Source organism: Cucurbita pepo, chromosome 17 (assembly GCF_057944985.1).
Source record: "Cucurbita pepo subsp. pepo isolate OVF chromosome 17, ASM5794498v1, whole genome shotgun sequence".
NCBI classification, from domain to species: Eukaryota; Viridiplantae; Streptophyta; class Magnoliopsida; order Cucurbitales; family Cucurbitaceae; genus Cucurbita; species Cucurbita pepo.
Genome location: NC_141814.1, coordinates 10,090,486 through 10,099,639, shown reverse-complemented (window position 1 = coordinate 10,099,639; position 9,154 = coordinate 10,090,486). Strand labels below are relative to the sequence as shown.

The 9,154-nt window shown below is 39.2% G+C and overlaps 4 non-coding genes and 1 pseudogene across 4 annotated transcripts; all 5 read right to left on the bottom strand.

Annotated features, from left to right (window-relative positions):
* Positions 1 to 420: 420 nt before the first annotated feature.
* On the bottom strand, positions 421 to 492 carry TRNAD-GUC (transfer RNA aspartic acid (anticodon GUC)). Its single transcript has one exon. It is a non-coding gene; the product is annotated as a tRNA-Asp (tRNA).
* A 940-nt stretch (positions 493 to 1,432) lies between these two features.
* Positions 1,433 to 1,504, bottom strand: TRNAD-GUC (transfer RNA aspartic acid (anticodon GUC)). Its single transcript has one exon. It is a non-coding gene; the product is annotated as a tRNA-Asp (tRNA).
* A 941-nt stretch (positions 1,505 to 2,445) lies between these two features.
* On the bottom strand, positions 2,446 to 2,517 carry TRNAD-GUC (transfer RNA aspartic acid (anticodon GUC)). The gene has a single exon. It is a non-coding gene; the product is annotated as a tRNA-Asp (tRNA).
* Positions 2,518 to 3,458: 941 nt separating this feature from the next.
* Positions 3,459 to 3,530, bottom strand: TRNAD-GUC (transfer RNA aspartic acid (anticodon GUC)). Its single transcript has one exon. It is a non-coding gene; the product is annotated as a tRNA-Asp (tRNA).
* A 4,273-nt stretch (positions 3,531 to 7,803) lies between these two features.
* Positions 7,804 to 8,442, bottom strand: LOC147787628 (uncharacterized; annotated as a pseudogene).
* Positions 8,443 to 9,154: the final 712 nt, after the last annotated feature.

Sequence of the window (9,154 nt, the reverse complement as noted above, 5' to 3'; positions counted from 1 at the left end):
AAACAAGATTAAACTTGTTATTGTCGGGGATCAAAGTCGGGTCACTCGAGCGACAAGCAGGAATGCTCACCCTTGTACTGCAACGACCTCTGGAACATAATAACTCGAGCGACAAGCGGAAATACTCACCACTGTACCACTGCAACGACCTCTGAACACATATTATTTGTTAACACACGAGATTTCATAAACCATTTTTTAGGCTAGGAACAGCAATCCAGTTCCGACTTTCGTCCAACTACCGTTGTTGGGGATCGAACCCAAACTGCCGGCATGACAGGTTCACCGCTGTCCAATTTCGAGTTCCGTCAAAACTACGGAAATAAAATTAAAATCGCCGTTGCCGGGGACCGAACCCAGGTTCACCGCTGTCCAATTTCGAATTCCGTCAAAACTACGGAAAATAGAATGAAAATCGCGCGCCGTTGCCGGGGATCGAACCCGGGTCACCTGCGTGACAGGCAGGAATACTCACCACTATACTACAACGACTCATAAAAGATAAATTGTTTGTTAACGCTCCAGATTTTACCAATCGTCTTTAGAAAGAGTGATCCGTCGTTAACGCTCTAGATTTTATCAGTCGAAGATTCGGAACAAGCAATCCAGTTTCAAATCCGGTGAAAATTGTCAAAAGAAAATTAAACTTATTATTGTCGGGGTTCAAACTCAGGTGTCTCGAGTGACAAGCCGGAATACTCACTACTGTATTGCATCGACCTCTGTAAAATATATTATTCGCTAACACACACGAGAGAAAAAGGAATCCAATTCCGAATTTCGTTGTTGGGGAACAAACCCAAATCATCCGGTTCACCACTGCCGAATTTCGAATTCAATTAAAACAAACCAAAAGAAAATTAAAATCGTCGCTGCGGGGGATCAAACTCGCGGGAGTACTCACCACTCTACAACGACGACTTTCGAAAAATTATAATATTTGTTAACACACCAGATTTCATCCATCGCCGTTACAGAGAGTAGTCCAATTTTGAATCCGATTAAAATTGTCAAAACAAGATTAAACTTGTTATTGTCGGGGATCAAAGTCGGGTCACTCGAGCGACAAGCAGGAATGCTCACCCTTGTACTGCAACGACCTCTGGAACATAATAACTCGAGCGACAAGCGGAAATACTCACCACTGTACCACTGCAACGACCTCTGAACACATATTATTTGTTAACACACGAGATTTCATAAACCATTTTTTAGGCTAGGAACAGCAATCCAGTTCCGACTTTCGTCCAACTACCGTTGTTGGGGATCGAACCCAAACTGCCGGCATGACAGGTTCACCGCTGTCCAATTTCGAGTTCCGCCAAACTACGGAAATAAAATTAAAATCGCCGTTGCCGGGGACCGAACCCAGGTTCACCGCTGTCCAATTTCGAATTCCGTCAAAACTACGGAAAATAAAATGAAAATCGCGCGCCGTTGCCGGGGATCGAACCCGGGTCACCTGCGTGACAGGCAGGAATACTCACCACTATACTACAACGACTCATAAAAGATAAATTGTTTGTTAACGCTCCAGATTTTACCAATCGTCTTTAGAAAGAGTGATCCGTCGTTAACGCTCTAGATTTTATCAGTCGAAGATTCGGAACAAGCAATCCAGTTTCAAATCCGGTGAAAATTGTCAAAAGAAAATTAAACTTATTATTGTCGGGGTTCAAACTCAGGTGTCTCGAGTGACAAGCCGGAATACTCACTACTGTATTGCATCGACCTCTGTAAAATATATTATTCGCTAACACACACGAGAGAAAAAGGAATCCAATTCCGAATTTCGTTGTTGGGGAACAAACCCAAATCATCCGGTTCACCACTGCCGAATTTCGAATTCAATTAAAACAAACCAGAAGAAAATTAAAATCGTCGCTGCGGGGGATCAAACTCGCGGGAGTACTCACCACTCTACAACGACGACTTTCGAAAAATTATAATATTTGTTAACACACCAGATTTCATCCATCGCCGTTACAGAGAGTAGTCCAATTTTGAATCCGATTAAAATTGTCAAAACAAGATTAAACTTGTTATTGTCGGGGATCAAAGTCGGGTCACTCGAGCGACAAGCAGGAATGCTCACCCTTGTACTGCAACGACCTCTGGAACATAATAACTCGAGCGACAAGCGGAAATACTCACCACTGTACCACTGCAACGACCTCTGAACACATATTATTTGTTAACACACGAGATTTCATAAACCATTTTTTAGGCTAGGAACAGCAATCCAGTTCCGACTTTCGTCCAACTACCGTTGTTGGGGATCGAACCCAAACTGCCGGCATGACAGGTTCACCGCTGTCCAATTTCGAGTTCCGTCAAAACTACGGAAATAAAATTAAAATCGCCGTTGCCGGGGACCGAACCCAGGTTCACCGCTGTCCAATTTCGAATTCCGTCAAAACTACGGAAAATAAAATGAAAATCGCGCGCCGTTGCCGGGGATCGAACCCGGGTCACCTGCGTGACAGGCAGGAATACTCACCACTATACTACAACGACTCATAAAAGATAAATTGTTTGTTAACGCTCCAGATTTTACCAATCGTCTTTAGAAAGAGTGATCCGTCGTTAACGCTCTAGATTTTATCAGTCGAAGATTCGGAACAAGCAATCCAGTTTCAAATCCGGTGAAAATTGTCAAAAGAAAATTAAACTTATTATTGTCGGGGTTCAAACTCAGGTGTCTCGAGTGACAAGCCGGAATACTCACTACTGTATTGCATCGACCTCTGTAAAATATATTATTCGCTAACACACACGAGAGAAAAAGGAATCCAATTCCGAATTTCGTTGTTGGGGAACAAACCCAAATCATCCGGTTCACCACTGCCGAATTTCGAATTCAATTAAAACAAACCAGAAGAAAATTAAAATCGTCGCTGCGGGGGATCAAACTCGCGGGAGTACTCACCACTCTACAACGACGACTTTCGAAAAATTATAATATTTGTTAACACACCAGATTTCATCCATCGCCGTTACAGAGAGTAGTCCAATTTTGAATCCGATTAAAATTGTCAAAACAAGATTAAACTTGTTATTGTCGGGGATCAAAGTCGGGTCACTCGAGCGACAAGCAGGAATGCTCACCCTTGTACTGCAACGACCTCTGGAACATAATAACTCGAGCGACAAGCGGAAATACTCACCACTGTACCACTGCAACGACCTCTGAACACATATTATTTGTTAACACACGAGATTTCATAAACCATTTTTTAGGCTAGGAACAGCAATCCAGTTCCGACTTTCGTCCAACTACCGTTGTTGGGGATCGAACCCAAACTGCCGGCATGACAGGTTCACCGCTGTCCAATTTCGAGTTCCGTCAAAACTACGGAAATAAAATTAAAATCGCCGTTGCCGGGGACCGAACCCAGGTTCACCGCTGTCCAATTTCGAATTCCGTCAAAACTACGGAAAATAGAATGAAAATCGCGCGCCGTTGCCGGGGATCGAACCCGGGTCACCTGCGTGACAGGCAGGAATACTCACCACTATACTACAACGACTCATGAAAGATAAATTGTTTGTTAACGCTCCAGATTTTACCAATCGTCTTTAGAAAGAGTGATCCGTCGTTAACGCTCTAGATTTTATCAGTCGAAGATTCGGAACAAGCAATCCAGTTTCAAATCCGGTGAAAATTGTCAAAAGAAAATTAAACTTATTATTGTCGGGGTTCAAACTCAGGTGTCTCGAGTGACAAGCCGGAATACTCACTACTGTATTGCATCGACCTCTGTAAAATATATTATTCGCTAACACACACGAATGTTCAAGAAGACGCGCGCAACGCATAATGCAGCCACTTGAAAATTCTCCTCCACAAATCCGATCACGGGATTTCTCCCCTCGATTTCTACATGAAACTTGAAGATGATGTTACAACTAAGGGCTTGAAATGGTGTCCAATTTCAAATTTCGTTAAAACTACGGAAATAAAATTAAAATCGCCGTTTTCGAAGATCGAACCCCGAGTCACTTACGTGACAGGTAGGAATACTCACCACTATTCTAAAATGACTCATAAAAAAAAAATTCTTTGTTAACACTCCAGATTTTATCAATCGTCTTTAGAAAAAGTGATCCATTGTTAACGCTCTAGATTTTATCAATCGAAGATTCGGAACACAAGTAATCCAATTTCAAATACGGTGAAAATTGTCAAAAGAAAATTAAACTTATTATTGTCGGGGTTCAAACTCAGGTCTCTCGAGTGACAAGCGGGAATACTAACTACTGTATTACATCAACCTCTGAAATATATATTATTTGTTAACACCTGAGAGAAAAAAGAATCCAATTCCAAATTTCGTTGTTGGAGAACAAACCCAAATCATCGGGTTCACCACTACCGAATTTCGAATTCAATTAAAACTATCCAAAAGAAAATTAAAATCGTCGCTGCGAGGGATCACACTCGGGTCACCCGCATGACAGGCAGGAATACTCACCACTCTACAATGACAACTTTCAAAAAATATAATATTTGTTAACACATCAGATTTTATCAACCGCCGTTACAAAAAGTAATTCAATTTTGAATCGGATCCGATTAAAATTGTCAAAACAAGATTAAACTTGTTATTGTTGGGGATCAAACTCTGGTCACTCGAGTGACAAGCAGAAATTCTCACCCTTGTACTACAACGACCTCTAGAACATAATAACTCGAGTGACAAGCGGAAATACTCACCACTATACCACTACAACGACCTCTGAAAACATATTATTTGTTAACACACAAGATTTCATAAACCATTTTTTAGGAAAAGCAATCCAGTTCACCCAAACTACCGGCATGACAGGTTCACCGTTGTCTAATTTCGAATTTTGTTAAAACTACCAAAATAAAATTAAAATCGTCATTGTCGGGGATCAAACCCGGGTCATCGCAGGAATACTCACCACTATAACGACTCATAATAAATAAATTATTTGTTAACGCTCCAGACTTTACCAATCGTCTTTGGAAAAAGTGATCCATTGTTAACGCTCTAGATTTTACCAATCGAAAATTTGGAACAAGTAATCCAATTTCAAATCCGGTGAAAATTGTCAAAAGAAAATTAAACTTATTATTGTCAGGGTTCAAACTCAGGTCTCATCCAGTTCACCACTACCGAATTTTGAATTCAATTAAAACTATCCAAAAGAAAATTAAAATCGTCGTTGTGGGGGATCAAACTCGGGTCACCCGCGTGACAGGAGGGAATACTCACCACTCTACAACAATAACTTTCAAAAAATATATTATTTGTTAACACACCAGATTTTATCAATCGCCGTTACAAAAAAGTAATCCAATTTTGAATATGATCGTATTAAAATTGTCAAAACAAGATTAAACTTGTTATTGTCGGGGATCAAACTCAGGTCACTCAAGTGACAAGCAGGAATGCTCACCCTTGTACTACAAGGACCTCTGGAACATAATAACTTGAGTGACAAGCGGAAATAATCACCACTGTACCACTACAATGACCTTTGAAAACATATTCAGGTCACTCGAGTGACAAGCAGGAATGCTCACCCTTGTACTACAAGGACCTCTGGAACATAATAACTCGAGTGACAATCGAAAATACTCACCACTGTACCACTACAATGACCTTTGAAAACATATTATTTGTTAACACACAAGATTTCATAAACCACTTTTTAGGAAAAGCAATCCACGTCAAACTAGTGTTGCCGGGGATCGAACCCAACAACCAGCATGATAGGTTCACCGCTTTCCAATTTCGAATTTCGTTAAAACTATAGAAATAAAATTAAAATCGCTGTTGCTGGGGATCGAACGACAACTTTCGAAAAATATAATATTTGTTAACACACAAGATTTTATCAATCGTCGTTACAAAATGTAATCGAATTTTGAATCCGATCCGATTAAAATTGTCAAAACAAGATTAAACTTGTTATTGTTGGGGATCAAACTTACGGCACTCGAGTGACAAGCAAGAGTGCTCACCCTTGTACTACAACAACCTCTGGAACATAATAACTCGAGTGACAAGTGGAAATACTCACCATTGTACCACTACAACGACCTCACATATTATTTGTTAACACACAAGATTTCATAAACCACTTTTTAGGAAAAGTAATCCTCGTCAAACTACCATTCTTGGGGATCAAACCCAAACAACCGGCATGACGGGTTCACCGCTGTCCAATTTTGAATTTCGTTAAAACTATAAAAATAAAGTTAAAACTACCATTCTTGGGGATCAAACCCAAACAACCGGCATGACGGGTTCACCGCTGTCCAATTTTGAATTTCGTTAAAACTATAAAAATAAAGTTAAAATCGCTGTTGCCAGGGATCGAACCCGATTCACCTGCGTAAAAGGCAAGAATACTCACCACTATACTACAAGGACTCATAAAAAATAAATTATTTGGTAAGGCTCCAGATTTTACCAATGTTTTTAGAAAAAGTGATCCATTGTTAACGTTCAAGATTTGATCGATCGAAGATTTGAAACAAGTAATCCAATTTCAAATCCGGTGGAAATTGTCAAAAGAAAATTAAAATTATTATTGTCGGGGTTCAAACTCAGGTCTCTCGAGTGACAAGCGGGAATACTCACTACTGTATTACATCGACCTCTGAAAAATATATTATTTGTTAAAACACGAGAGAAAAGGGAATCCAATTCCGAATTGAAAAAGGAATCTAATTCTGAATTTCGTTGTTGGGGAACAAACCAAAATCATCCGCTTCACCAGTACCAAATTTCGAATTCATTAAAACTATCCAGAAGAAAATTAAAATCGTCGCTACGGGAGATCAAACTCGGGTCACCTGCGTGATAGGCGGGAATACTCGCCACTCTACAATGACGACTTTCAAAAAATATTATATTTGTTAACACACTAGATTTTATCAATCGCCGTTACAAAAAGTAATCCAATTTTGAATCCGATCTGATTAAAATTGTCAAAACAAGATTAAACTTGTTAATTGTTGGGGATCAAACTCAAGTCACTCGAGTGACAAGCAGGAATGATCACCTTTGCACTACAACGACCTCTGGAACATAATAACATGAGTGACAAGCAGAAATACTCACCACTGTACCACTAGAACGACCTCTGAAAACATATTATTTGTTAACACACAAGATTTCTTAAACCACCACAAGATTTCTTAAACCACTTTTTAGGAAAACACTATAACGACCTCTGAAAACATATTATTTGTTAACGCACAAGATTTTTTAAACCACTTTTTAGGAAAAGCAATCCAGTTTCGACTTTCGTTAAACTACTGTTGTTGGGGATCGAACCCAAACTACCGACATGACAAGTTCACCGCTGTCCAATTTCGAATTTTGTTAAAACTATCAAAATAAAATTAAAATTGTCGTTGTCAGGGATCGAACCCAGGTTGTTCACCGCTTCCCAATTTCAAATTCCGTTAAAACTACGAAAATAAAATTAAAATTGCCATTGTGGATCAAACCTAGGTCACCTAGGTGACAGGCAGGAATACGCACTACTATACTACAACGACTCATAAAAACTAAATTATTTGTTAACGGAACATATTTTACCTATCGTCTTTAGAAAAAGTGATCTGGTTAACGCTCTAGATTTTATGGATCTAAATTTGGAACAAGTAATCCAATTTCAAATTGTCAAAAGAAAATTAAACTTATTACCAAATCATCTCGTTCACCACTACCGAATTTAGAATTCAATTAAAACTATCCAAAAGGGATTCAATTCACCATTTTGTTCGTGGAGGGCTTGATTGTGTCGTAGCTCTCTCATTCAGATTAGGTTTTTCGTGAACTGCATTGCTTATATTGACCCCAAAAAGGAAAAGGTAGGTGTAGGTACAGCTAGTCCGTGAACAGCCAACGCCCTGTCAAAATGGGATAGGTTTTCTCTATCATCATTTGTTCCTCCTAACAAGATCTACTAAATTCATCGAGTTGTTCCGGCCAATGATTAATGGAATTCCTTAGTCGCCCCTCTGTAAAATACTTGTTTGTTTGGACGAGAGCTGAAAAAGACATCGTAAGCTAACCCCGTGTTGACGAATAACCAACCTGCAATGAATAGAACAAGTATAGTAATGCAATAAATGACGCAGTCTCTCTCTTTCTTCTACTGATAATAAATAATAGAAAGAACGTTCTCCTGTGCTTCCAGACATGCCTCTACATATTCTTGTACAGTTAAAAGAGGGATTCCATAAAGGATGAGATAAGTAAATGAAAATGAACGAAAAATGGCATCTTTGGGTGATCGTCAATCTAGTACCCAGAGCGTCTTGATTCAGAGAGAGTATACCGAGTATAGTATCCTTCTTTGAGACAATAAAGCAATTTCACAATCCATCTCTAAATTCAGCGCTAGAGAATTTCTTTCTTCTTCTTTTCTTCTTGCTTGTCGATGTAGAATCATGTACCATGAAATAGAAAATGATGCAAATTCCAGTATGTACTATTATGTAGTAGTCAGAGTTCTCTCGGTTATTGGCTTCGGGCTAGACAGCGAAGATTGGGTCAAATGTGAGACTGGTTTTGGTTTCTAATAATTGAGGAAAGGGATTCTCATAGTCCACAAGTGAAATTGGTATTTTGACTTATCCATCGGCATATCTTTCAAAAATAGAAACTTAGGGAAGTAGTAGATTGCTTTATAAACATATGGATAAAAAGAACGTATTTCATTTAGCCTCGTCATGCCTACCCACTATAACTAGTTATTTCGGTTTTCTACTAGCAGTTTGATTTCCCCCTAACCTCAGCTCTATTTATCGGTCTGAATAAGATACGACTTATTTTCTTTTCTTTCAATTAATTGAATGTTCAAAAGAGGGAGGAAAGGTTTCCGTGGTATTCCATATATTCTATATATTGTGGAGTTCTTTACCTTACCTTGTCAATTGAATTTCCAATTCCGGGTGAGATTCATGGGCACGATTAAGATTTTGCGGCGGGATAGATATTCCCTTTCCCTCTCCCATCTCCTTGTTCCTCGTTCAACTAAATGGAAATGATTTCTGTTTTTCTATTTGGAATCGTATTAGGTCTAATTCCTATTCCTTCGGCTGGATTATTTGTGACCGCATCATATTTACAATAGAGACGTGTGGATCTGTTGGGCCTTTCTT